Source organism: Artibeus jamaicensis, unplaced genomic scaffold (genome assembly GCF_021234435.1).
Source record: "Artibeus jamaicensis isolate MK-2021 breed Jamaican fruit bat unplaced genomic scaffold, CSHL_Jam_final scaffold_3307, whole genome shotgun sequence".
NCBI lineage: Eukaryota > Metazoa > Chordata > Mammalia > Chiroptera > Phyllostomidae > Artibeus > Artibeus jamaicensis.
Window position 1 is genome coordinate 3,660,263 of NW_026522040.1, and position 26,560 is coordinate 3,686,822.

The 26,560-nt window shown below is 43.0% G+C and overlaps 1 protein-coding gene across 1 annotated transcript in view; it reads left to right on the forward strand.

Annotated features, from left to right (window-relative positions):
• The window catches only part of CHCHD3 (coiled-coil-helix-coiled-coil-helix domain containing 3), a 262,793-nt gene that overhangs the window by 13,208 nt on the left and 223,025 nt on the right, over positions 1–26,560 (forward strand). The gene's annotated exons all lie outside the window — the stretch shown is intronic.

Consider the following 26,560-nt stretch of genomic DNA (forward strand, 5'->3'; position numbering starts at 1 on the left):
CTTTCAGGAAAAAAAACTTTCGTCTTTATTTTTTAAACTCAATTATTTATTTATTTCTGTTTAGAAACAAAACTGATTATTGTATATTTTGGTATACGATATTGGTATTATTTTGCATACGGGTATCATTAATGCTTTCTAGAGTTAACACTTTTAACACATAAGCATGAATGAAAAACATGTATATAGATACAGAATTAGTGCTGCCTCCATTGAATGCACATCCTTATTTTTCCCTCAAAAGTTTGGGCGAGGAAGTGTGCATCGTACCCGGCAAAATGCGGTAGTAGGCAGCCTTGCAGCATCACCGCGCAGGCGAGCTGGACAGGCTCCTGCCCATCTGTCTCGCTGCCGCAGCCCCCGTGCAGGTGACCAGCACCTCTTCTGCAGGAGCCTCTTCACCGGCTTCCCACTCCCACTCTTGTGTCCTTACACTTTGCCACACACACGGAGCTTCAGCAGCCTTAAAAAAAATGAATTAGCTCATGTCACATCCTATGCGGACCTCGGTGGACCTCAGCGGTCCATAGAATATACTGTAAAATGCTTTCTTTGGCCTGTGAGGCACACCATGACTGCTTTCTTCCGCTTTTCCAACATCCTCTTGCTCTATGGATGTTTTTAAAATTGGGATTTGATCTGAAATATGATTTGTTCTAGGCTTTTTCTTACCTACTGTGCTAAGGACATAGGATGGTGATGATGAAGATGATTAAATAATGATGAATACTGATAAATAATACTTAAGTAGTGTTTATTACGTGCCAGGTACTCTGCTAAATCCCTTATATATCTTATCCCATCTAGTGCTTCTCACCCTATGAGGAAGCTCTGTTTTTAACCCATTTTACACAGAAGGACACTGAGACTTAAAGTGGTTAATTGTCTTGCTCACAGACACGCAGCTGGTAAGCAGCGAAGGTGATAGTTGAATTCAGTCTGTCAGAGTCCTGAGCAAATGCTGTTTTACTGTAATTTGAATGACACCTTCTCCCCTTGTAGAAGGGATGTGACAAACTAGGTGGAGGGGGAGAGCTGCCTTGTAGTGCTGTTCTGCTTGATTTCGGAAAAGAACCTTCTATCTGTAAGTGATTGTTGGTTCTTCTAGGGTTTTTTGGTTTTGTATTGGTTCTCATTCAATACTGAGTTGAAGGAGAGATAGTGTTTTTCCTCTTGGCTGGCTTCTTACACTAATCCTTTGAGAGAGTTGGGCGTGAGTGGGGAGGCTTGCTGTGAGTGTGCCTGGCGGGCCCGCAGAGCAGGACACCGGTGCTGGGTGGGCCCTGGCTGTGCGGGGGGGGGGGGGGGGGGGTCCAGCCCTTCCCGTGGCTGCCCTGGGCCCTGCAGACGCCTTGACTACCTACCACTGTGTGTTTTGGTGGTCAGGCTAGAAATGCACTCTAAATGCTGTTTATTGGTCACATGTGGCTTTAAGATTTAAATTGTAATTAATAAAAATGAACTAAGATAAAAATTTCAGCTCAGCTGCACTAGTCACATTTCAGTGCTCAGTAAACACACGCGGCTGGTGGCCACCAGGCCGGACAGTGCGGGTGTGGGGCATTTTCATCCACTCCGGCCTAGACTGCATCAGTGCTCAGCACTGTGGCCTCCATGGATGATGTGACGCAGGGCGTGGAGGTGGATGGCTCCGTGTGTTTGTGACTCTTGTTTTCTGCCTTTTCCACATCCCAGCTCCCCCGGGACTGGGGGTAAACGGAAGCATCGGGGAATTTTTCCCCGAGGCTGTTTTCACCTCAGTCTTGGGCACAGCTTCCTGACCCGTGTGTGACAAGGGTGCTGGTGGCAGTGCTTCCTCCAGCGCAGAGTAGCTGGGGAGCCCCTCACGTGTACGCTCACGTGCAACACGCACTCTGTCTGCACCGTGTAGACTGAGGCCCCGCAGCCCGGCCGGTGCAGCGTCTTCACACACATTTCCCTTCCCCTTTCTAGCCCAGCCCAGCCCAAGGAAAGAGCTAAGACTCGCCGTGCTGTTTTGAAGTGACCTTGCATTTAGGTCACTATGCATTTAGACTACGATCGCAAAAATTAAAGACTTACTCTTCATAAGATTAAAAAAAAATACGTGTATAAAAGTAGAAAGCCTCAAAGTTTATTCTCTCAGCATTTGTCTCATCTGGGGTTTTGTTAGTACTCAATAATAGATTTCGTAAGATTTATCATTTAGATATGCTACGAAATAATATTTCAAGTTTACAAAAACTATTGATAAAAATGTCGCTGCTTTTTCTGCATTTTCAGTGTTAGGTGAATGACATAAATGGGAGTTGAAATTTCGGTACTTATTAGAATGCCTTCTTCCTTACAAAACCGATTGGCGTCAGCCCTAGGCTCTTCGTACGTGTGACTACAGGGCAGTGCATCTGATGGACTGGGGCCCTAGAACTCATGTGTACGGAACTGAGTTTCACCGTATGGGTACCTTTGAGGATATAACTTTATTCTGTGAGAAAGTGAGTTACACTAAAGACTTCACTGAAACTCTTTTTTGCCAAACCTTGAACCAGATCAATGACTCATTGCAATAAGTATTTCCATGGAAGCTGTTCTGGCAAAATAATATAATGCATGACACATGGCAGATTGTAATGCCACTTTAATAAATGAATGTGCTCTAAAGAAATTAGCGGTGTCCTTGGCCTCAGACTCTTTGCTGCGTAGTGTGCTCTCTCAGCTGTACTGGTTTGCTTTCACAACAGAGAGTTTTCGTTTTCAGGCCGACACAGGGGCTGCCACTGCACGTGGTTACAATCTTCTCATTAGCATCTTGCATCTTTTGGTTTTATTTACTTATTTTTAATTTTTATTGAATGGATTGGGGTGAAATTGGTTGTAAAATTATAGGTTTCAGGCATGCGGTTCTGTAATACATCATCTGTGTGTTGTATTATGTGTTCAACATCCGAAATCAAGTCCCTTTCCGTCCCCATTTACTTTTTACTCGCTTCTACCTCCCTGCACCCCCGTGCCCTCCTGTTCACTGCACCGTGGTCTGTGCCAATGAGATGTTTCCCACTGAACCACTTCACACCACTCACCCAGTTTCCCAACCCTCAGTGTGTTCTCCGCACACATCAGTCTGTGTCTATGTTTGTTTGTTTGTTTTGTTCCTTGGATTCCACAGACAGGTGAAATCATGTGGTACTTGTCTTTTCCTTACTGGCTTACTTCACTTAGCATAACACCCTCTAGGTCCACCTGTGCTGTTGCAAAAGGTAAGGTTTCTTTCTTTTTTGTGGTCTAGTAGTATTCATTGTGTAAAAATAGCACGTTTTTTTGTCTACTCACTTCCTGATGGGTACTTGGGCTATCTACAGATCTTGGCTATTGTAAATAATGCTGCAATGAACATAGCAGTGCATATGTTTTTTCATATTAGTATTTTGGGTTTCTTTGGATGTATTTTCGGAAGTGGAATGGCTGAGTCACAGCAGCTCTTCAAGGCTCGTTCAGCCATAACGCTGTACAGAGAGTTCACAGTAAACAAGCCGTGCTCTCTCCTTTGACTTACAAGAACGGAAGGGAGTTGCAGTGTCGAGGTTTGTAACTTTAAATATCTGAATATTTATTGATGTCAGTGTCTTGGCTCTCCACTTTGTGTGTGTGTTGTAATAATTTGCCTGACGGTTCCTAAAAGGAAGAAATGTATACACAATTGATTGAAAGGTATGATTTAAATGTTAATAAAATTCTTTGGTAAGTAAGTATAGTTTGTTTTAAAAACAAATCCATAAACAGTCTACATTTAATGGGTGGTTGAACTGCTGTTTGCTCCATCAGTCAACAGATGCGCACATGCAGCAGTCTTTGGCTTCAGGAACTGTTAGTTTGGTGAATGCATATTTAACATTACTATGCAGTAAATAAGTACTAGTTTGGTGCCCTTCACCTGCTTAGTTAGCATTTTCGACTAGGTGGATGAAGACGTGAGATGGAATATATAAGAGGCCTTGCGAATGCTTTAGGAATTCAGAGAAAAAAAGATCAAGAGCTCGGGCCCACGGGCCACCAGGGGACATGGACTTGAGTCAGACCTTGAGGATAAGAGAGGTGGGGGGGTGGTGTTGAAGGTGTTCCTCGTGGAGTCAGTTCACAGACCAGAGTAATTCAGAGAAAGAGTGCGGGTGACTGTCGCCCGGGTGGGAAAGGCGGGTAAGCTAAGGAGCTTCATTTTATCCTGTGGGCCCTCCTGGTTACCGAGCAGGATACAGGTTTAAAAGTGGCATTCACCATGGTTGGTTGGTGCAGTCAGTTGGAGCATCGTCCTATATAACAAAAGGTTATGGGTTCGATTCCTGATCAGGGCACACACCTAGGTTGCAGGTTAGATCCTTGGTTGGGGTGCGTGTGGAAGGCAACCGATGATGTTTCTCTCTCTCTGTCCTCCTCCCCTGTCCTCCCCCCTCCCTTCCTTTCTCTCTCTCTAAAATCAATAAACATATCCTCTCATGAGGATTGGGAAAAAGTTGCATTAGTTGTACTTTTTAAATATACTCAGATATTAATAACATTTTAATAGCTGAAAATGCAGTGCTGATTTTCTCATCAATATTTTTATATTTAACAAAAAATTTAAATGGTAAGAATATGTTTTCCACTGTAGTACTAAATAAAACCATTTTTGTTTTCATGAATAAAATCAGCAGCCCTGTAAGCATTTTTGTTTGTCCTTAATTGGCCTTATAGTCTCCTCTGCAAAAACAAAGAAAAGGTCATTATTAGCTGCTTGAGGCAGTGCAGGGTCCAGCTGATGGTTTCTGAGCAGGGAGGGGAAGTGAGTGCAGCAGGTCCTTGGAAGCTCATGTGTGGGATGAGCGGGAAGAAGGACAGCGGCCCCAGGGCTGAGGTCCAAGTGGTGGAGGCAGGGGAGTGGCAGGAGGGTTGGTGGCGAGGGCTGCGTGGCCGGGTAGTGGTGGCCTTTGACTCCCACCTCGGTTTTTCTCCCATGGTCCAGGGCGCTGTCCTCTACGCTGTTTGAGTCACCACCCTTTGTGTTGTATTTAATTTTGAGAGAGCAGCACAAATTTAAACTCACTTTACTTTAAAATTGAGAAGAGAGCACAGAAAACTTCAAAAGAGGAACAAATCACTGACAGTACAGGTTGTGTGCCGTGGTACCTTTGGATGGTGAAAGGGGAGTCACACAGAAGAGAAAAGGCTGCAGCAGGAGCAGAAAGGAATTACGGAGAGAGAAGCCTCGTGGCCTCTGAAATGTCAGTGTGCCGCACTGGGCGGTAGCTTTCTGTGACGAGGAGCTCCGATGCTTGGTTGACTGACCGACTGACCGACCGACTGACCGCTGTCCACAGATGCTTATTCAGCCCTCAGAGGTCCCTGCGCCATGACTGCTGTAGCGCGGCCGCACCTTCCATTGGTGCTTCCAAGTGGGTCAGGATTTTCCTCCTCGTGCCTAAATGTTTAGAAAGAAGCCGCTGTTTTGTTAGGTTGCACTTAGATCAGAAACACAGTAATGAACCCTGGCTGGGTGGCTCAGTGGAGCGTCATCCCCACACGCCAAGGTTACAGGTTCGTCCCTGCTTGGGGCACATAAGAGGCAACCAGTGAACGTATAAGTAAGTGGAACACAACACATTGATGTTTCTCTCTCTCCCCTACTTCCTCTCTCTAAAGTCAATCAATAAAAAATTTTTTAAAAAGCAATGCCACAGAGTCACAGTACTCCGGAGGTGGAAGGAAGCCACTTCGGTGGAAAAAGAGAAGCTACATTAAAGAAACTCCCCATTTGTTGCTGCAGTTCATTTTGGACACAAGTGTTGTTATTGGCATAACAAATAAGTTGTGGACGTCACCACTAATGCAAGCCACAAAGAGAAAACAACTGTAAAGTATAAGTTGCATAATCATGCTTCAAGGCTTGTAAGATAAAGTAGCAGACATTGGTTATATACACAGCTCTAGTGGGTTATATAGCGTAGAGCATGCAGCAGGTAAAAACAGTGTTACTGATTTAAGTTTAGTATGCCAGTGGTAAAATAAATGCTTGATTAACAGTATTTTGTGCCTGTCTTGGAATTTGATAGACTTTTAGGGCATCATCCGGATGGCTCAGGTTTTTTAGAACAAATTGCCCGAGAAGGGTTTTTTTTGTACATATTCCTGCTACAAGCAGAGGTATTCAAGTCAATCCATTGACCCTTCCAGCTGTCGACTAAATGGTAGGTTATTGTTGATGATATGTTTCCCTTTGTAAAAACCATTTAAAAAAGTAAGGTCTGCCCCAGCATTTCATTTCTTCCCTTCACCCCGTCCTGTCTCCCTGGTTTACTCAGAATCATTTGTATGGTGCTCTGTATTGGTCCAGATCTGTGCTGCCAGGGAAAGTTGAGTGCTATTAAATCCCCCTTTTAAGCCCCTTCTGCCCCCAGGGCTGCTTGACACTTTGCTTGCAACTGTCATGGTCCTCGAAGTCGTGGTCCGTGGAGTGTTCCATGGAAAGCACTGGGAACCCGCAGCAGCCAGCACGGTCAGTCCTTCAGGTGTTTCCCCAGTCGCTGTGGCACGCTGAAGACAGTATTCCGGTTCTGCATGCCCTGGGTCCCCTGAGCGTATCGCTAATTGAAATAGGGGCTTTAATGAGCCTGCATCACTTGATTGGAGATTGAAATTACATGACAGGGTAGTAAGAATAATGATCTTCTTATTTAAAGGCGTAATAAGGTGGTTGGAGCACCTCACAGGTGGTACAGCGGGATGGTGGAGGGCTGCCAAAGGGCCCTGTGTGTTGACTTTGTTGGCGGGACTTGTCAGAAAGCGAGTCTCTGTTCCCCACTTCACGCCCCTTTGCTCTTTCGCATTCTCCAGTCTATTCTCACCGCAGCCCTGGTGATCCTTCCAAAACTTAAAACCAATCGTGTCGTTCCTCTGTTTACAGTTCGAGGCTTCGCCAGTGGGGCCCTGCACAGTCTGTCCCGTGCTGCGTCTCCTGCAGCATATCTGGACCCCCTTCTCTCACGGCGAACTGTGTGTAGTCACACTGAAGTTCCTAGTGTCCTTGAACTTGGCCTTTGTGGCTCTGTGCGTGTGGTGGTCTTTTCTGTGTGAACCCTGTTCTTCCAGCTGTCCCCCCAGCTCCACCCCACCTCACCTCTTACCTGGCTTTCATCTGGCTCATTCTTCCTCATGGTTCAGGTCACCACCTAGAACTCACTTACCCCAGCAAACTGTTCCCGACTCCCAGTCTGGGTTAGGTGCCCCTCTCATTGGGGGACCCCACAGCACCCCAGTGTGCACTTGTCCGGTCATTTGTCAGCTAGTGGTGTAACGGCCCATTTCCTCACCCCTGTTCCTCGGATTCCACGGCCTCTGCCTACTCACTCGTCCTCTCGGGTTGTCCTCTCGTGGTACTTCTTTCTCTGGTTTCCCTTTCTTTGGTGTCCACCTCTCTTTGCCGGGGTGAAAGCAGGGACAGGTCTGTCTTTGCTGTGGGTAAAGGACCTGTTGAAGTCAGATGATGAGGCGAGTGGGATGAAAGCAAATCTCAGAGGGGCGCGGCGGTTTGTGTTTCTAATAGCCATTTCCGCTTCATCTCATGGGAGCTTCTGAAGCCCGTACCTTTTTTGAAGAATTTCCTTTTGTTGTATCAGCAAGTCTTGTTGTAGCGTACACTTCCTTATATTGTAATTACACGTTTACTTGTCTGTCTTCCCTGCTAGACTATGAGCCTTTGAGGCAGGGAATGGTTGTTACTCGTCTTCTGCACCCTTAGCCACAGTGACTGTATTACAGCGTTAGGTGCTCAATACTTATTTGTGGAATGAAGGAGCTAAAGCAAATCTGGTCCCATGTATAGGTTCCAGTGTCAGCCAGCATGAGGAAGAGGAGGGACCTTCCTCTGAAGCTTGTCCCACTGGGCACAGGTGTGAGGTGTTTGGGCATGGTGGACGGTGCTTTGCCAGCCTGGGGTCTTAACCGTGGCAACCCAGCAAAGCCCCGGTGTAAGAGGCACTTTCTCGAGTAGCATTTTGTGAGAGTGCCAGTTTGGGGGTGGGTAGTCGCCTGGGAGTGGGGCCCTAACGTGGAAACAGCGATGTGGAGACTCACGGCCCATTCCTAGCTACTAATTTAGTTTAGAGAAGAAGTAATTTAAGCAGACTAGGTATATTTTGGAGAGGGCTGAAGCAATTTGGGATCCTCCCCCCCCGCCCCCCAGGGTCTTGCTCTCTCAGTTCCCGCTCCCCCCCTCACTTTCCATTTCCACTGGGTCAGAATTAACCTGGCAGTAGCTCCTTTGCCCTGGAATTCTAGGGTAGGAGGGTTAGGTGAAGTCAGGTGCAGAGGTCTCCACTGAGGCCTCTGACTTCGGAAAGCAGCTCCTTGGCTCTGGCTGCCTCCCCCAGGAGGACCCCAAATGGCCTGTTGTCAGAACTCCGGCACCCGAGGGAGTAGGCTCCTCTTCCTTGGCTCTTCTCCTGGGGGCTGGTCCTCATGCTGGATCTCAACTTCTGACTCAGCTCAGACTTTCTCTTCCTGAAAGAGGGGTTTTTCTGCTCTCGCCAAGTTCCGGGCCCAGTTCTTTGAAGCCTGGGGGTTTTGGTGTGTGGAGGCTCGGCAACTTGGAGGTTTGGTTGGGCTTCTGGTTAGGGACTGGGGGGAAGCCCCGCTCAGCCCCGCTCACTGCTTGTGTCCCCTCAGGCCACTGTGGGGAGAGTGGCAGACCAGGGGGCTGGCACCCCTGTGTGTTCAGACCGTACACAAATAGCTAAGCATTCACAAATAGAGATCAAAGAAACATACGGATTTGGCGTAGCTCATCCGGGCATTTGCCCAGGGCATCCCGTGTTTCCCTAGGGCCACACGCTGCGGTGACGGTGGTGTGCACAGCTCCGTCAGGCTAGTTGGACGGTCACACGAATTACATTCCTCAGGTAGGATTCGTCCTTCTGTTGACCTGACAGTCATCTCATGACTTCAAAAAATAAATGAAATATTGATTTCTGTCTGCAACTTTTGAGGGTGGACCCGAGGAGTTATATGAAAATCAGTTACTATAATTAGGATAGATTTGATTTAAATAAAAATATGAAAGCATTATTTAATATAGTTCACCAAAAACATTTCTGCTGTTTTAATGCAATCAGCTAGGTTATGGATTCTATTGTTCTTATAATTATTTAAACAAATTATTTCAACGAAATATAATTATTCTGACAAAATACTTACAACAGCCCTCGATCTGTTTCCCTAGTAAAACTCGTGTTTTTAGCGAGAAGAGCTGGGTTTCTCTCTGTGTGCACACACAGTTGTGGACACGATAAGGCCGATCAACCGTTTTTTTCTGGTAGGAAAAACGAGGCTGGCCGAGCAGCTTTCATTTACTTTTGTGGGACATCACAGGTACCCGTTGGGTTCAGCGGTTTTCCTTAATTTTTCTAAATAGCATGTTGACTTTTCTGGGAATCTTACAAGAGATTGAGCCCATACACTGCTTTTGTGACATAAAACTTTTCTAAAAAGGTTATTTAATATTCTCTCATAAACTTTTTTAGAGTGTTTATTATAAGGTAATAGGAAGTTATAGTCTTTCCATGATTATTTTTGACCTTTGACATGTTTTATTAGTTTCTTTAATAAAAGACTCTAAGAAAAAGATGAACTGCATAATTGAAAAATAATGCTTTTTCAAGCCTGGTTAATATTATAAATAATAAATTGAGCCTTCTGGTTTTTTCCCAGTGCTATTTATTAAACATTCTACTTCTGCTGACACAGCCACTATTTCATAACCCATGTCCATCATTTGGCAAAAATGATGAGTACTTTTGAAAACAGTGATTTTTTTTCAATTGCTAACTTGTATTGCTCATTATTGCTCATAAGACTTTGAACTGAAACTTTTAAAGGCAGTGCTATATTTCGATTGGAAATTACCATTGTCTCTCCATCCAAGTAAAATTCCTTCGGTTGAACCGTATCTGAGGCCTCCCTGGCAGCTTTGTGCTGAGGACTTCAGGAGGCCCCGGTGCTACCGGGCTGCCCAGGCCCCGGGGTGGCGGCTGTGCGGCCCTTGAAAGCAGCGCTTCTCACCGGCAGTGGTGCACTTGGCTGCGAGCTCTCAGACACGGGTTCCCGGGGAGGTGAGCCCCACTTTCTTCAGGTAGGGAGTGGACAGTGTGGGCCGTGTGTGCAGTGTGTGTGTTGTGTTCAGAGAGCTTTTGTCACACACTAGCTGTGCGATCTTGTGTGAGTTATCCCAGTTTCCTCCAGAATAAAATGGAAAGGCTAATTTCACATGCTTGCCACGGAGACTCAGTGAAACATAACAGGTGATCAATAAATGTCACGTTCGTGTTTTTTCTTTAACGTAGTGTCTGGGGCTATAACTTTCCTGCCACCCTTCACACGCTTCAGGTTGGTTCTGGCAACCTGTCTGTTTACCCTCTTGGCCTTTCCCTTGGTTTTCTTTGCCCGTCTTCCAACAATCATTTGCTTAGACCTGTGCTAGACACTGCTAAGTGCTAGGGTTTCATAGACAAACAGAGCAGAGAAATGCACTAGGAGCTGTAATGGGCGTACCCATGTAGCATAAAGAACTGATTAAGGACTGAATCTACCCGGACAGTCCAGGGAGACTTTGTGAGAGCAGCGATGGTATTTGAGCTGAGTAGTGATGGACTAACAGGAGTTCACCAATCAAACATGATGGGATTGGTGGGGGGTGGGGTGGAGGGAGGGCATTTCTTGGGAGAAATAATGGTGGGTGCAGTGGTTAGAACCATAAAGGGCTTACTGATAACTGGAGCTTATCAGAACTTGATTCCGTTGACCTTGCTTCCCTCTGATTCTGTTGACCTTACTTCCCTCTGAGCTTGATTCTATTGACCTTGCTTCCCTCACGTGGCATTTTGTCCATATTTTTTGCTTGGTAGTCACTACTTTTTGCCTTTAAAAACTACTTATTTATAGCTGTGTTAGCATCTTACTTGTGGAATTAAGGGATTAACATTTGAAAGCCCCCAGTCCCATTGTGACCCAGGTGGCATTTGTCTCATCTGTTAAAAAAGGGTGTTCAAGAAACACTTGACCATAAAGTGAATGAATGGAAGGACCTGTGAGCATCCCCAGCTTCTTCTGAAGCCAGTTACAAAAGACCACGTATTGTATGGTCCCATTTTTGTGAAGCATCCAGCATAAGCAAATCATTAGAGACAGAAAGCGGACGAGTGGTCGCCTGGGCCTGGGGGCGGTGGGAGGGTGGCTGGCAGGGGCAGGGAGGGCCTGCCGCCTTGCACAGCTGTCCAGGTGTCCAGAACAGCCGTTGAGTGTACACTGGACAGATGACGTTTTATTGCAATAAAGCTGTTGAAATACTTCTGAAATCTTGTCAGGTTTTTAAACACTATCTCTTGCAATGCACCATGTTTTTTTCTGCTCTCACAACATGCATTTCGGGACTGGCGTTATATATTTCTTAGGCTGCTTTAGAATTTGGACTTGGAGCTCCATAGAATGCAGACGAGGTAGAGTTTTGGGACTTCAGTGCCGCCTTCAGAGGTTCCGGGGAGTTGGCCGGGGGTGCTTTTGACGAGGCTCTGCGGAGCGACCGCGTTCTCTGTCCGGGAAGCACTGAGCTCAGTTGTTTTAGTGTCCGCAGAGAGGCTCTGTTGGATGTATTGGAGAGTATATTTTTATTTTTCTAGTGTTTGAAGAAGTTTGTCCGTAGGGAGTAATGCCTTGCTTTGTCTTAGGAAAAAGAAGTGCAGCGTTCACAGAAATGGAACGGTGCTGCTCTGTCACCTTCAGAATGACCGGGGGGAGACGTCATTTGCTTTTTAGCCTGTTCTCGTATTTCTCATTAACAGGTAGTTCATTTTTAAAGTTTGTTTTATACTGAAGCATTTGCTCAGCCATGGGCATATTAATAAAACCTGTGCCCTCAGAGAAGTTGTTTAACATGGTTTTCTGTTTTCTTGCCTGTTGCAGGAACTGGTAGTTTCTGTTGATGAAATAGCAGGGAGCACCTATTTGGGTGTGTTCATTCATGCAAAATGTAGCTCTCAGAAAATGAACAAAGATCACAGCTGAAAGGTATTCATCATGCAATCTGTCCGCAGGAAATCGTCTTCAAATAACTTAAGTGAAACAGTCGTTTCTTGATCCCGCATCACGGATGTAGCTGTTAGGACATGTACCGTTCTCATGTGTGCATTCCTCTTTTTCATGTGATTGCGAACTATCTTAAAAAATGGGATGCTTCAGACTGATGTTTTGGGGAGGCTGATGTATCTACTTGACCCTCATTTAACTTGAATAGTGGCAGTGGGTGGTTCTGCATCCTGATCTGATTGGTATTAATTAGGGATTCTTCAGAGTCTGTAATGGCAGAGGCATTGCATTTGGCTTCTCTTCGCTTGTGCTCACCTGGCAGAGTGTTACGCGGTGCTTCAGCCCAGGCCTGGATCAGTAGTAGGTCTTTCCGAGTATGGGTAGGAGGGCTTACTAGACCAGAGAGAGCCAGAGGCCTCAGGGTTTGGTGGGAGAGCATCCCAGTTGTCCAAATAGGCCCCCCACCCCTCCTGTGCATGACCCAAGAGGTTGCTCAGACACTATTAAATACACTGAATAAAGGACCAGCATTATGGTTTGGTGGACAGAGCAGGACAGTGATAGATATTGAGGCCCTGACGTGACCGAGTCTGGGTCTCCAGCTCTGCCTGTCACTGTGGTGTGACCCGGGAGCACTGCGTTGAACCTCTCTGAACCTCAGCATTCTCCGAGGTGTGATGTCCGGGAGTGACAGGGGCTGCACGCTTGAGTCACTGCCCCTTCTTCGCCAATCCCCTTTTATTGGACAGAGTGAGTCAGAATGCGTTTCTCCCCAAAAGAATGGTGCAACTAAAAATAACATCGTTAGAATAATTAATGCTTCAGGCTTATAATAGGTTTTTGGGTTAACTTGGAAACTCAAATATTGTTTCACTTTTTAATGATGAACTTACAATGAGCTTTGGCACTAGGGTTCTGGCATCTTCCCATGGCTCAAAGTCAAGGTCAGCCCTCCGCACACGGTTTCCTTATGTCTTGCGAGAGGGCTTGAAACACCTCACTTTGGATTCCAGCACTGGGGTTCAGGTACTGTCTCTGTGTAGCTGCAGTTGAAACAAAGAAAGGTATTTGTATGCACATACACGGAAACGTGTGTGTGTTCAACATCACCTGTGAAAATAATGTCAGCCACATTTTAACAGTTTCATTAATAGCCACGGCAGGTTCCTTACAGTACCAGCTCATGTCAAAGGAAACTTTCTTCTCTTACTTGCCGTTGTGCCCAAAGCTGGTGTGGCTGGGCATGGGCATGAAGGTGTGTAATAATTTACTTTTATAATAGTTTATATAATTTTGGTTGGGTTTTGTTCACCCATGTTCCCACGTGTGCTGGTGGCTTTAAAAGTCTGATGTTGCAGAGTGAGCGCGTGAGTGAGAAGCAGTGCAGTGAGGGGGGCTTGCGCTTTGGGGCCTGCCTGCCCGCCCAAACCGCCATGGGCTGGTCACCAAGGTTTGCTCTCCTCCAAAATTGCTGTGAATTATGTCTGGGGTAACCTGATTCCTAGGACGTTGTTTAATGGAGCCGAATTTAAATTTAAATCGGATTGCTGGTTGCAAATGAGACCCAACTTCTGTCTCAGCCTTCTTAGTAACTACCATTTGACCTCCGGTGAGTTTCATTCTCTGGGCCTCAATGTTCTTTCTGTCAAACGGTGCAGTGGACTCTTACTTCTGAGATTCCTTGGACTGTGAGCTGTCCAGAAGAGAACCACTTTCACTGATCTTCACATACCAACACCTCACCTAGGCCAAATGTGTTTTGAATGAATGAGTTTGCAGCTGTGTATACGCACCACTGGAATCATAGTTACATATATGTAATTATTTAATAATCATGAATTTGTTTATGTCTGACATTTATCAATGGAAATTGTTTGAAGTTTGTCTCCAAGCGGTATGATAAATACCTTTATTTGTAAATTTTCATTCATGTATAATATATATATGTACACACATACACACATATATGTATGTGTGTATGTCTAGATCTAATACATACAATTTTAAAATTAGATAAAAACACATAAAATGATCAAGGTGCAAGAATATGCATTTTTAAAGATCTCATATTTTAAAATAATTTTTCATTATTTGGATATGATGATGCTCAGAATAACTTGGCCAACAGCAACAAATCAATTTGTTGGCAGCTTCTAGGTTAAAAAAAAACACACTAGAGAATTAGGAAAAAATAGTAATTAAAAGGGTACTGTCAAGGTTGGTAGGTCTAAATTTAACGTACCAGCTGTGTTTTGGTTCGTAGGGGTGTGTGTGTCCTGCTGTCTCTCCCTGTGGTTTGCCTGCCTTGTTAGGAGCAGGAGCATGTTATTATGGAAATGCAGACAGCGCTATCGGAAACGCAGCCTCTAGAAGTGGCCGCCTGCGTGTTGCAGGGCCCGCTGGACTGCAGGCCCCTTGTCAGTGTCCGGAGAGGTTGGCAGGTGTAGTATGTTCGACTTTCCGCTTGGCTGTGGTCTCTTGCTGAAGGAGTTTGTTGCTGAAGGAGTTCTTCAAAACTGTATCACAGGCTTCTCCTCTGTGCTTGAAATGCTGTATTCTGTTGTTCTTATAAGATACTCTATTATTGTCAAGAAATAATCTTGACAGTTAAGCTATGATAATTTTTTTTATTTATTGGAAGGAGATAGATTAAGGAAAATTGAAATGAAATGAAATCGTTACGGCATTTTTGAAATGTATTCACGTTCAGAGTCCAAGTCTTTGACTCACTTTCTGGCTCGGGGTTGTGCACGTCAGTGTATTTCCACACTCTCGCCCTGTACGCCATTCGCCATTCGAGTGCTCCTGATGTAGCGTTGCTCCTGGATGTAGGGTCGCTCCTGGATGTAGCATTTCTTAAGAGTGCTTTCCCAAGCTATGGACTCCAGAGTTCTCTCCCAGGCTGCTGACACTCATTCTGCATGTTTTGATGAGATTGCTTTCTTGATCTTTCATAGACAATGTCGTGAGCTGTGTTATGGTTGCCACGTGGTGGCCCCTAGCAAGAGTAACATGCCATCAGTATCAGAGCTGTTAAAATGTGAATGAATGTACATCTTACAGTCAGCGGAATTTGGCAGCTGTGGAAGGAACTTGGACCCAGCAGTCACCATCCAGAGGTGAATAGTGGAGGTGCGGACGGAATACAGGATATTTTCTTCCTTGTAAATGCTTAGCACCACAGTGAGGGACATTGTTTCAAGTTTAGACACTGTGATTCTCTAATCGTTTTAATGTGCAATTCCCATTTCTCTTTCATGTGGAATTTTATTGGAGACTTTAACCTGAAAAGATAGCTCTGTTCTTTCTGTCCTGTTGAAATGTCTTTCTAATATCAAACCTGCTTTGCCCCGTAAACATTCATAGTTGCGTGGAAGGGTTTACAAAGATGAGTGAGGCTTGTTGTTCTCAAGGTATTGATGATTAAACGAGAGATGGAAATATACAAAACTAATGAGTACAGCATGGTCTCCTGCGGGTTTTATTACAGATGATAAAGCATTTATTATATTTCATGTACTTCAATGAGTGTAAGTAAACCTGTCCATTTTTTTAAATATATGGAAGACCACAATAATAGATCTGGTGAATAGTACTGAAAAGTTGAGTAGGATAAAATTGTTGGGCACTGTTTCCCCTGGGTTTATTGAGTTTGATTTTGGTAGATTAAATCATGTGTCTGGAGAAATATAACTAAATGTGTATGATCTTGGATTAGATCTGAATCAGTTTTTTTCCCTTAAAAAAGATGTATGGATAGTTGACAAAATAGAATAGGGTCTGTGGATTATAGTATTGTATGACTGTTCATTTCTTAGTTTTGATCCTTTTACTGTACTTACCTAAGAGATTTGCCTTGGGGTTTGGCAGTCTCATGGGAATGAATATTTAGGGTTAAAGGGCATCATGTCTGCAACTTCCTGTCACATGTTTCAGAAGAAAACTGTGCGTGTGTGTGTGTGTGTGTGTGTAGAAGGAGAACGATAGGATACATCTGGTAACATGGTAGTTGGGAAATGTGGGTGAAGGGTACATGTGGCTTTCTGTGTAGTATTCATGCATCTTTTTTGTAAGTTTGAAATGACATTAAAATAAAAGTTATGAGATTAAAGACTGCTGCTAAACTATCATATGTACTGCACATATACCAAAATACCAGGCGTCCCGTACTTTAAACCAACACATTTATTTTGTGTCTTTAGGGCAGATATGTACATTTAAAAAAAATTCATTCTTGGCCGAGGCTTGCACAATGTCCTCACTTTTCCTTGCATTTGGACACCCTGAAATATTCTCCCACATTGTGAATTTATACGTATTTTGAGGTCTGTGTGGAGAGTAATTGTGCATATGTTTGTATTTGTAGAGTATTCTCCAGATACGTTATCATTATTGTTTCTGAGAGGTTTTAAATGGGGATGGCTTCCTACACTTATCCTCTGATAGTGACGTCCCAATAATCTGTGAGTGGTTATTTTCATGATTTAATTCAGAAAGGAGGTCTCCTCTTGTTACTTTCTAACTCTCCCTATATGACCCTTGCTCCCCTCCTGCCTCTCAACCCTTCTCGAATTTCTCATCCCACCCCCTTTTTCATTAGGCCAGATTAATCTTTAAACTCAGTTAAATTCTGCCTCTTCCAGGAAGCCTTCCTGGGCTACTGCTGTGGAACTGCGATCAGTTTCTAATCAGTGCACACCACATAGTTACTGTATTGTTTTATGTTGTTCTCCATGATAGATTGAAATTATTGTTGCTTTGTGATCATTTAAAGTAATGTGTGCACATTATTCTCCCAGCCCAGTGCCAGAATGCTGGCAGGGACACGCCGCTCTCTCTTCCCCTTTGAATTTGTCACCCGTACCTCATGGGGGCTGTCTTCGTAACTATTTCTAATAATTGGTTTGATCTGTTGGAGTGGGTGTCTTCTACAGGACCCAAAATTAAAGCTACTGTGTTTGACTTTTTGGTATGTCTGTGTCTTTCCTGTCTTCTCTTTAACCTTCAGTCTATGAGAATTAAAGATTTCTTTTTGCTTGTATTAGTTGAGATAGGATTTTCATAATTTAGACAATTCATTTACTATTTTAAATTCAGATATCACAGACTAGATTTTTCCTAACCTCTAAATAGATCTGTGATTGCTAAAATGTGTAAAATATATTTGAACAAAACAGCAAAACTTATAAGTGTGTTACATTCAGTGGTAAAGATAAAGTGATGAGAATAGATTTTGCTTGAGGCACATTTGCATCTTAAATATAACTTAATATTTTTCTTGTTGATTCAACTCCTAGGGTTAGGATTGTAAAGCTGTAAGATGACCTGTTTTACCTGCGTTTTTGCTGTGAACCGTTTTGTTGGTCAGATCCCTTGGAGAAGTCATACTGACCTACATAGTTTACTAACTGGCATCTTTCCTGGAATCCGGCATTATCCAAAATTTGATTCATGGCGTTTTACACATGGTCACATCCCAACAGCCCTCCAGAGTGCTCACAGATGAGGAAATGGAGGCCCTGAGGGGTCGAATGACTTACCTTGGAACTTGGGTAACAGTGGGATTTTGCTGGGGTCTTCGCTGCAGACCTGTGCACTCTACTCGATTATGTGTTCTTCATGTGTGTGTGTGTGTGTGTGTGTGTGTGTTTGGCATTTGGTGAAGCCTACAGATCCACTCTCAGAATAATGTTTTTAAATACATAAAATACATAGCATTACAAAGGAACCCAATTCTAATGACATTTTCAAAATATTGAAGATAAATGCATGATACGGTAATGTGCTTAAATAAAAATACCCAGTATTGGGTATTTTGTGTTTTGAGATGTCTGAAACTATCGTAATTTGTTATGAAAATATCTTATTTTTGTTGGTGAGAGAAATTTCAGTTCTTACTGGTTGATTTTAGGCTATCATCATACTTGAAATGCCTACTTTCGTCTCGAAGTCAGTGAAAATAAAAATGCATTTACTTCCTGTCCCAGTTCATAGAACGTTTGAATTCTCAGGATAAGAATCAGGCTGCTTCAGGCTGCATTGTCTCTCGTGCCACAGTACACTTACCTTACCTGTGGTCCTGACACACATTAGGGACCTAATACAGGTTGAATAAACAAATTGCAAAGCCCCAAACAGGTGCCAATGATACAAAAGACCTCATAAAAAAGTAACAGTTATCAAGGCATCCATTTGTTGGTAGATTTTTGAGGGTAGAAATTAAAGTTCACTTTAGGTGAAAATGGTTAGAACCTATAATTTTAAGTTATTTGTGCGCCTTAGGGTTCTAGTCAGTTCTGTGCCTACCTCTCCCCTGGATGTATAAATCATTATATTGGGCTTGGTGTTTTCTTCATTAAAAAAGCCTCAGCCCTGTGTATTTCGGCTCTGTTTGGGCAGTTTGTTTTAGTGAGGGTGAGTGACCGTCATGGAGGGTTTCAGGTCTTCGTGAGCAGTGACTGGGACTCAGGGCAGAGCGGACCTGAGTTCCAATGTTGAGGGCAGTGAACCGGCGTGTCCGTGCCCGTGTGAGCCCGAAAGGCTTGCTTTGCTGCTCTGCACCTGGCGCGTCTGAGCCTCTTCGTCAGTGGTCAGGCTCCACAGGTGAACGGTGTTGTGGTTGCTCTGTCCTTACCTAGAATCTAATTCTCCTTGTTCTTCGTGGGTTAGCAGGAGGCATCCACTTGAAAACATTTTATTTCCTCCCGTCGGTGGGGCATTCAGGCCCCTCCGTCTCACTCAGCGGTGGCCCCAGGGATACTGAGCAGTATAGCCTGGATGGTGTTGACAAGGCTGGGGCTGTCCAGGCCGCGGCCCAGCACAGAATCGTAAATTTACTTAAAACCTGTTTTTGCTCATCAGTTTTGTGTACTTCATTTGTGGCTGAAGACACTTCCTCCAGTGTGGCCCAGAGACACCGAAAGGTCGGACACCCCTGCTTGGAGGCGCGTCCCTTAGCATGTGTGCCATGTAACAGGATTGCAGTTTCCAAGTATCAAGAAGTACGTGGCTGTGCTCTACCCAGGCCAGCTTCCCGGGTCCAGGCCGTCAACTTTAGGGGCCCTGTGACACCCACCATCCCCTCTTCAGGCTCCCCTCCCTCCGGGGGAGGAGGCCTGGGCAGTGTGTGCCTCTGCTGGGTTTCCTCGACTTCTCCAGGTCCGCCCTGCAAAAGCGATGCTGGGCTTCTCTGCTGCTAGAGACACCCTCTGCCTTTACTGTGTCCTCACTCGCATTTGTTGTTTTTCTCATCGTTGCCACTGCTAACTTTCTGTGCTTCATGAAAATAGTTTGCAAGAGCTTTTGGCCTGAATTTATAATAACAAGCTGTTGCTTATAATCGGGCCAGAGAATGCAGCGAACTCCTCATTATTGGAGGACAAAGCATTTTAAATTTGGCGTGTAAGTTGTAGAGTACATTTTTTCCCAGTACCTCTTTTATAATGTGTTGCTAGGTACTTTGTTTTTGTGTAACTGTCCCTGTCCCTCCGTTACCTTGGTGTTGTCGTCGTTTCTTCCCTGTTAGGAAAATTCGGAAACCTGGAGGCATAAGCATTCACCCAGTTACAGGGAGAGCCGGAGAGAATCCGTGTCTGCTTAGGTGGGTTATCTTGTGCCATTTAAAAGCAGTATTTCCCAGCTGGGGACTTGAATGACATTCCGGAGAGCACATTGCTGTTAAAAGTGCTAATGGAGGATATTTATTTTAGTTTGTAATAACAAATCAAGCAGTAAAACAGTTATTTAGTTACTTTCTGCATGACTGACGAGTTTCGTGACTTCGTGGAGGTGGGCCAATGGGCTTTAATCGGTCCCCTGGTTGCTCTGTCACACGTCTGGTTGATCACACGAGCTCCTCCCGCCACGCGGAGCGGACGTTTGTGCACTTGACTGTCTGCGTTCACAGACACGCTGGGTTCCGTTTGTGCCACGGTGCACTGTGGGTGGAAGCCTGGGAACGTACGAGGCACTGATGATTAAGAGCAGTTAATGAACACTATGAAATGATAATGGTTCTGAAAATTAGCTTTAGGATGCTTTCCACTAGATTAGTAAGCTGTGTTCATTTGATAAAAATTCTCACATGGCACATTGAAGATGTGTCTGATATTTTAATTCTTAATGTTAAACAGAGAAAAACATGGTGAATATTCTGTTTAGTTTTGCCTTCAATGTATTGGGAATAAAAACTATCCTTACCCAAATGTATTTGCACTCAGAAATAGCACCCTGAAATCTTTCATTTCTAAACGGAAAGATAACACAAAAGGTCTAAAGTTAAGCTGCTTAATTTACTTTAACCACCTTAAACAACATCATTTACTTAACAAAAATGGGAAGATTCTGAAATTTAGGTAATGACAGTGTTTTTGTCTATTTTTCTTAGTATATTTTAAAATGCTCTTGGTCCCCCAACCAAATGTAATGTCATTTTTGAAATTTTTTTTGTCATAATTGGAGACAGAAACAAATTGGATTTTATCTCAATATAATGTAAGTACTTTGAAAAGGTTATTGTAATAAACCTTATGATCTTAGTATTCATAATTTAAAATCAAATGCCTTAAAATTACTTCATTATATAACTTACAAATTATAGATTCTTTTAAAAAATCACCAGAGGATTTCTGAGGATTGCACTATTTTGAAAGGATTTGTACTTCTAAAACCTTTGAGAGCTGCAGCCATCTGAGCAAACGTGTAGCGAGGAGAACAGCTTTGGGACGGGAAATGAAACATGTCCCCGGTCTCTGCAGCAGAGAGAAGTATGGAAGCCTGTACTCACTGAGAGCAGAGGTCTGGTGGCCCTGCCTGGCTCCCTCTGTTACTGCAGAGCTGACTGATGGTGACCGTTACCTGACGGGGTGCCAGGAGTCCCACTTCTTTCTGGGGAAGGATGGTTTGAGTACAAGAGGTCGCCATGGTTGCGTGGAGGTAACATGCCACGCGAGACTCCCTCAGATGGCCTGTTCTGGGTGGCAGAGAGGATTAAAGTGACAGTGACCACGTATACTCAGAGGGAAGCCCAAGATAGTTTGAGAGAATCCTTAGGCAATGCAGAAATATTACTTCTGTGTATGAGAAACCTTTTTAAGTTTATGAAAGTGTATAAGTATTATTCATTAAACAAAGATGTGTTTCAACAAAGCCTGTTATATGAATATGTTTAAGTGGATTATAGTTCTCCATTTATATCTTTTATAAAATTGGACATGCTATTTTGAAAAAATAGGGCCCCTGGATATAATTTGCATTTCTTAAGAATGCAGCAAATCTGTTCCTGCATGTTTAAAATAATTACTTTCTTACAGGATTTTAACACTAATGCTGAAAACATTTCCAGCAGCTCTAATGTATTAATATTTTACCTAACTTATGCCCAGGCATACTGTTTTAGACCTAAACTAATGTTTTTTTTTTTAAGCTGATAGTTGACATTCTCTTAGGGACTGTTAGCATATCAAAGGGAGTTTTAAAGCAGTGCATTTGTTTGTCTTGGGCCTTATGGACTCCTGAAATGTAACAGCAGAAGAACAGAGTGGATGTGGGGTTCCCGGCTGGAGCACCAGCAAGGGATGATCGAGTCTGAGTTTTGTGCCTGTGGTGGAAATAGGGAGAATGAAGTTGTGACGAAGTCCTTTTATTTCAAATTCTCTGCTTACTGAATTTGCAATAAAGGAAAAAGTAAGAGGATTTGTGTTGTCCCTGGCTGCTGTTACGTAGAATGCTGCTCTGGGGAGAGAAAAGGAAAAATATATATATTTAAGAGCATCACTTTAACCAGTGAGTTAAGTTCTTAACAAACTTTGGCATAGCTTAAACATTTTGTCAGTGTAGGTTTCGCCTACCAGAAAGGTGGTGGGAAGTTAGTGAATTATTAGTCTGTAGGTGGGACGATTATGCTAGACTATACTATTAAACAGGAAGTAGATAGAAGGATGGGCCTTAAAGAATTTCTCAGGGTAGAAAATGTAATTTAGTCATTTTGATGAGTGATCTATAAATTGCTGGTTATTTGAATTTGAGAGCTACTTGTATAGAGTTTTGAGTTTTCCAGTAAGGTACTGGTATATGTCAGGAGGTGACACACTTCTCTCAGTGCTTCTGTTCATGGTTACTTTTATTATACCCATTCTACAGGCAAAGACACTGAGTCACTGGGAAGCTAACGAGTGAAGATGCATATATATCAAATAGCAGAGCAGTGTTTTAGATCTAGGCAGTCTGGTTCTCGAGCTGACACTGTCAGCTGCTGTGCTGTGATGTCATAGGTGGAGAATCAGTTTCAGGATTATGTTAACTGAAAAGAGCATTGGAGTGATCTGATTTATGCCTCATTTTAGCAGTAACGAAACTAAGGCTCTTCTAAAGAGACTGAGTAACATTTAAATGGTTTACTTACCCTCGTTTGGACAAAGCATCTACGGGATTTTCCAGCTTTCCCCTTATTATGCATATCTGCATGGAGAGGCTTTCCCTGGGCAAATACAGGCGTCTGCCCCCAAGCTCTTCCAGCTCTTTCAAGTATACTCAGCATAGCTGCTTTCTACTTTCTTCTTTTCCTTAGTGTGTGTATTTTTGAGACTGCCTATGACTCTTCTGGGTCTGAGCAAGGGTAGATTAAACTTGGGATTCTTGCCGTGTTTTAGCAGGATATGTGAAGTAGAAGATAGGTTTTGTCTGATGGAGACCCTAAGTAACACTGGCTTAAAAGGGGAGAATTTTATTTTTCTCCCATCTCCCATTTTGGGTTAACTTGATGATCCCCTAGTTTGGGGGCCCAGCCCCTCCCGCCTCACTGCTTTGCCTTCCTGAGCTGTCCTCTGGCCTGTGTCATGGGACGTGACTCAGAAGGTGCTCACACTGTGTCCACTCACACGTTGTTAGCCAGAACATGGTCCTGAGGCTTCACACCTACAAGGGAGGCTGGGAAGGTTCTAGGTAGTTTCGAGGTACGAGTCTGCAGCAAGCTATTCCCTCCAGGGGCAGCCCGTGCTGTTACTCTGTGGGTTCCCAGATGAGGGTGGAAAAGGCCAGACCACCAAGACTATAAGTACTGAAAGTGTTGGTGGCCCTGACACACAAGTTCTTTTTGAAATGGAGCTTTGTTGGGATATTTTGATTACAAGGACTTGACTTTGGGGTGTCAGCAGCGGATGCCTGAGAGGACCTCCAGGTCTCTCCCCTTGAAGTTACAGTAACTTGCAGCTGTAGTTTGGCAAAGGGTCCCCTGCTCAGCACACAAACACTCTGGAGATCTGCACTGGGGCGGATTTTGGTTGAGCACCTGGATGATCAGAATAAAGACTGTACTTTCCACCCCATGTCTGGTAGTTTTGCTGTGAACATCTGGGCCATAAGCATTTTTGGTGCACCACTGCTTGGTTGTGAGGCACGCACACATCTGAAGGTGTGTGTCTGCATAAGTAGAGGACATGGGAAGACGGGTTCATTGTGGGGATACAGTCATGGTTAAACATACGTCAGTTGATCAGTGAGATATGCCACAGGAACAAAATAAGGGTAAAATCATATCATATTAATGCAGAATACAAGGTATATGACATACATTTATGATTCAAATCCTCAGTAAAATGGGTGTAGCAGGAATGTCCCTCAACATTATCAAGGCCATACATGTTAAACCCTCAGCCAACATCACAGTCAATGGTAAGGAACTGAAAGCTCTTCCTTTCAGATCAGGAATAGGGCCGGGATACCCATTCTCACTACTCTTCATCAATAGAGTATTGAAAGTCTTAGCCAAGCATCAGGCAAGAGAAAAAAATAGAAGGCATCTAAACTGCATGAAGTAAAATGGTCTCTTTTTGCAGATGACATGATTCTATGTGTAGAAAACCCCCAAGATTCCACCAAAATAACTGTTAGAAACAATAAAGTTGAAGGATATAAAACTACTGTACAAAAATTTGTTGCATACAATTACATTAAAATTGTATAACAACAATGAAATTTTCGAAAAAAATGAAAAAAGCAGTTCCATTTGCAATTGCAACAGAAAGAATAAAATACCTAGAAATAAACTTAACAAAGTGCCTGAAGGACCTATGCACTGAACACTACAGATATTAAAAGGAATCGAAGAACACACAGAGCAATGGAAAGATATTCCAGGTTTATGGATTGGAAGAATCAATATAGTTAAGTGGCCATGTTACCTACCCCGAGTAACATACACATTTAATGCAATCCCCTCAAAATCTGAATGGTAAGGGACTAGATTGGATGGTGAGCACACAATGCAACATCCAAATGATGTAGTGTGGAATTGTACACCTGAAACTTAGCTGATCTCATTAACCAACGTCACCCCAATACATTTTATTTAAAAAGACTTCACTTTCTCACATCCAACTTTCTGTTTGGATTTTGGGTGAAAAGTTGAAAAGACTGATAGTTTATATTTGTACTGCGTAAACAGTATCTGAGAATTCCTCTGCTGTTGTAAGAAGTAAATAATTTAGGTTGATTTTTCCTTATACCCAAATAAATGGGGTGAAGATTATATTCAAGATAAAGGTATAGTGTCTATTATAGTGTCCTGTTACCCATTGTTGCAACTCTTGAAAGCTTTGTAAAAGTGATGGTTTTGATTTTGTTACGAGAGACATTTTCCACAAATAGGTGTTTAAAGCTTTCCATTTTAGCCAGTGATTCTAGTGTGTGCATGTACTAGGCAACTTAAAAAAACTTTTTGGTGTGTCGAATAATAGCTTTCACTAGAGATGCTTCAGGCAATGAAACCCTAGTAAGAAGTTGTTAGATACGGTCTTAAGCAAGGCTAAATTTTTATATGTACTTCTAAGTATAAATCTAATCAGCAGGCAAAGAACTTTAAATGTTTTATTTTGCTAGTGGCAGTAAAGAATGTAATGACAAAGTTGAAATTTATTGTTGAAGTTGTATTTTCTTTAAGGCCAGGCCTGTGTGGAATATAATATATAGATCTCTCTGTCTGTTTCATAGCCAAAATGGACAATTTATAGAGTGATTTTCTAGGACATCTCAAAATGTGGTGACTCTGTGTAGCAGTGACTGCTACGTGCTGAAAATGTATCTCAATGGAGCTTTACTGTCATTACGTGGGGTATTTACTGCATGATGTGGAAGATCCTATCAGTGGTTATCTTTCATTCTTTTTATTGGACTTAGCTTAACTTCAGCTCGTTGCTTAAGTCGGCAACTAAGAATTTTTCATCAGCTGTCCTTGGTGACATATTTCATCATACTAGGACCATGGTGTTATCAGTTGAAAAATATAAATGGCAGACAAAAATTAAATGTGACTTGAAAAATTGAAGTGAAGAAGGAATGTTTTGGCTCTGTAACATTCCCCCCATTTTCTATCTACGTTTAATATAGTCATGAAATAACCTTTTCTGACACTTAGCATCTCATAATTTTCAGTGAAGAAGAGCTTTTCAGCCAACAGCCCTTGGCATGTGGCTGCCCCTGATGGCCTGAGAAGGAGGCGTGCCATAGACTCTGCTCCCCAGATGTTGCCGTCACAGTGGTGTGTGACTGTGTTCTTTGACCGCCTTGCCTTTTAAGGACATGGAGTCTACTGTGATGGAGTGAAGGCAGGGTGGGTAAAAGGGAAAAACAGTTTTACTTCCTTGAATCTTGTGGTGCTCACTTTTAGGCACTTCAGTCCTATCAGCTCTTCTTTGGTGTAAGTGTAGTTTGAACTTCCGTTAGGTCACTGATGTAATTTGTATGTTTGATGTGCACAGTTGAACTGAAGAAGGTGTTTTTTAAAAGCTGGACCTTATTGCCTATTTAGGTCACTGATGTAATTTGTATGTTTGATGTGCACAGTTGAACTGAAGAAGGTGTTTTTTAAAAGCTGGAACTTATGCACTGTTTAAAAAATGACTTTTTACATGATTATGAAAGTAAAAATGTGGGGTTTTTTTGTAAAAAACAGTTAGGTATAAAGAGAGGAAAAAATGATGTATGCCCCTAAATACCAAGATAATCATTATTATCATTTTATATGTACCATTCCAAGTTATAAATGTGGATGTACATTTTTTATGGTTTTTTAATGCTTTTTAAAGTAGTAGATGTATAATATACAGAACAAAAGAAGACCAAACAGTATGTTCAGTTTAGTATCTTATGCTTTTCACTTAAATGTGAGAAAATTTTCATGGGTTAATATTTTTTAAAGCATGATTTTTTAGTATTAGCACAGTATTTCATAATATGGTCATATGACTATTTGGTCATTTCCCTTTTTTTTTGAATATTGAGTTTGCTTCCAGTTTTTTATTGTTTTATATACAAAGTGTATGTTGCTCTGCTCATTTTCTCAATCTTCTCTTTACCAGCAGCCTTCATGTTTCTAGGAGGAAGATTTAACACTTACTTAAGGTCATGAAAATGAAGTTTTAGACAATGCTTGATCAACATCAGTTTTACATTACCTTTTAGTCTCCTCATTATTCATCAT